Source organism: Lygodium microphyllum, chromosome 2, assembly GCF_053477565.2.
Source record: "Lygodium microphyllum isolate KBCC chromosome 2, Lygodium_microphyllum_v1.1.10, whole genome shotgun sequence".
In the NCBI taxonomy this organism is placed as follows: domain Eukaryota; kingdom Viridiplantae; phylum Streptophyta; class Polypodiopsida; order Schizaeales; family Lygodiaceae; genus Lygodium; species Lygodium microphyllum.
The window spans coordinates 43371760-43374593 of record NC_141136.1 but is presented as its reverse complement, the minus strand read 5'-3'; the positions used below and the strand labels follow the sequence as shown (position 1 = coordinate 43374593).

Here is a 2834-nt window from a genome sequence, read left to right as displayed (position 1 = left end):
TTCCCCTAGTTAGTCCCGACAATTGGATATTTTTGGAGTGCTATTCATGGGAGGCTTTCCAGCTTGAGGAAGCTCTATCTCTCAGAAAGCAAGGTCAACTACAATTGTATAAAGAGCTCTATGTTTCTTACTGCGTGGCCTTGATCAGTGCCATCAGAATTGTCCTCCTAGCAACAATGCCCTTATATGCTACGATGTCAATTTGTGGCGAAAATTGTAGTCATGAATTAGGATGAAAGCAAGCATAAGAAGCTACCAAACTAGAGATGCAACTTCACAAGGTGTCTAGGATAACCCGGGTCTGAATATCATTACTGGTTACTATGTTTCCAATAGTTAGCAAAGTACTCAGGAGAACACTGGTAATTCTTGCTGATTATCTTTACTTTGACACATCCTAGACATTGAAGGGTAGCTGGCTTTGAAGAGTGCACATTACAGACTGTAATCCTTCTATCACTTTGAATTTGAACCATATATATTTGAGACAAATCCCAGTCACAGGTGTTGTTTCAGGGACATTGTCTGGAGTAATGGAGCCATCTGACAGTGCAAGAGAACAACATTGGGAATCAGCTCATAACCCACAATAGGAATCTCTGAGGGTAGGTGCATTCGCAGTACATTCAACAAGTACATTCAGCATACTTCCCACTCCCTTAACCGTGTAAACCTGTAAATTTCTGTGGCTGAAAATAGCAATGTCTTCATCTGGTTATCTTGACCAGCAATATCACGCTTTAATTCATATACAAACTTGTGCCGTCTGTGTGAGGAGCTGGAGGTAGAGCTGAAGATAAAATTGAGAAAGTCTATTGGAAACATCCGCTATCAGAAGACTACCACACTGTTCAATTCAGCAGGCAACAGCTGTCCTACAGGCTTCAAAATCGCAACTTGGAGATAAACCACCTGTTCTTTCCCATTTTTGAATCTCTTCAAATATTGCCTTGGTCTCTTTTCTTGTTTCAACTCTCTTAGCCTTAGTCTCGAGCTTTTCAGCAGTAACAACAGCCTTAAGATCAACGTCAAGAGTGTACCTAGTTGGCATAATGTGGTTGTAGTTGACAAGTTTGATAAAAGGCTTCAAGCGAGTCCTCTTGGCAATCTTCTTCTCAGAAGCCTTCTTTATCACCTTCCGGGGGTACCTATCGATGCCTGCAACCAGAGCATGGCCATAAGAGCGGCTCTGCGTGTCATCGTCGTAGTTCTTGATGATGACAGCCTTCCGACCTGCGTAGCGGCCCTGCAGGATGATCACCACCTTGTTGGGCTTCAGGAACTTCCCCCCCCCCCCTCAGTTGCAGGTTTCCATCAACTTCCTCCTCAATGAAGTCTCCTCTTCAATTTCTCTACACGCCGGTGATAAATGATAACTTAACCACATTAATGTCGTGTTTCCTCCCTTCGGCTTCATCTCGGCTTCATCCACGCCTTTGTCATCCCGTTCCCAGCCTTTGTTTCAGGAGAGTTCACCAGTTTCCTTGTCGTTGAAGCTTCATCGCCTCTGTCGGCTCTCCCATTAGCGTAGTCGTGGTCTCAGATTCTCGTCTTTTGTAGCAGCTTAGTCCTCACCTTCGTCCGTGATTGACTGTCCGCCATCTTCAGTAGGTCTTCGCCTCATCGTCTGTCATATGAGCCCCCGTCACCTTCTTCTTTGTCTTATTCTTTAGCTGCACCATGGCCTCTTTGTCTTCTGCATCTCCTTCTGCTACAGTGCTCACAATCCGATAGCTCCGTCCTTGGCGTTCCTCCCCTATTTTCTTTCCTCCTTCGTCTATTTTCCCTCTCTCCCGATTCAAAAAAAGCTCTTCCTTTTTTCCCCTTAAAAAAACCTCTTTTTCCTTCCTTTTAGTTCCACACGCCTCATATTTAGCACAGCACCAATCAACAGACCACTTGCACTTCTCCCATGGATACATAACTTGTCCTTAGCACCAAAATTGTGGGCCAATAGGTGTTCTGCTGAGGCAATAAAGTCAATAAACGTGTTCTTCTTTTTCAATAGCTTCCCGTCTTCATACCATTTTCCTCCCATCTCTCCCCCTCCGCGTATGTGTGCAACAGCATACACAAATCCTCTATCAATCAGCGCTAATGTATTTGATCAAAATTCTGGCTCAATTGGATACTCATATGATCCATAACCATACAACAGCATGGAATCTATACCATCTAGTTTCACAAGATCCTTCCTGTAGAGAATAGAAATTGGTAGTTTTGTTCTATCAACTGCCGTTGTCCATTCACGAGTTGTCACATAATTCATACATGTCCACAAGCATGTCACCAACAACAGAGTCTCTTTCTAGGCCCCTTAGGATGATCTCAGCATGTATCTCTTGGCCCATTGGGAATGCTCCTATGCTGCCACAGCTTTCAAACGAACCCTTGGTCACAATCAAAGTGGTCCATGTAATTGCATCTCAAGTTACCAGTCTACCAAAATTCCTTATTCTTCTCCGTCTTCGGCATAGAATGAAAGAGCAAACATAACAACTAAATATGTACAAAGTATCAAATCACACACATGACTTTTGGGTGGTTTTCACACCTCGAATGCGCAGCAATACGACATCCACCCCCTCTAATCCTGCGCATCCTCCGGATGGGCCAACTACCCATGATCATTATCATCAAGATCCACAAACAGATCAATCTCTTCGTTATGCATTTCCGGTAGATCAACAAGATTATCTGTCATATCATCTGTCTCTTCCATTGGAGTTTCTTGTCGTTGCTCTTCTCTTGAAAATTCTTCCAATGCATAATCCTCATCATCTCTTTTCTTGAAAATCTTGATTCTTTTTCCAGCAATAGGCACTCTAAGCATT

General features: G+C 43.4%; 1 pseudogene; it reads right to left on the bottom strand.

Moving 5' to 3' along the window:
• Window positions 1–884: 884 nt before the first annotated feature.
• On the bottom strand, window positions 885–1602 carry LOC148039675 (large ribosomal subunit protein eL27y-like; annotated as a pseudogene).
• Window positions 1603–2834: the final 1232 nt, after the last annotated feature.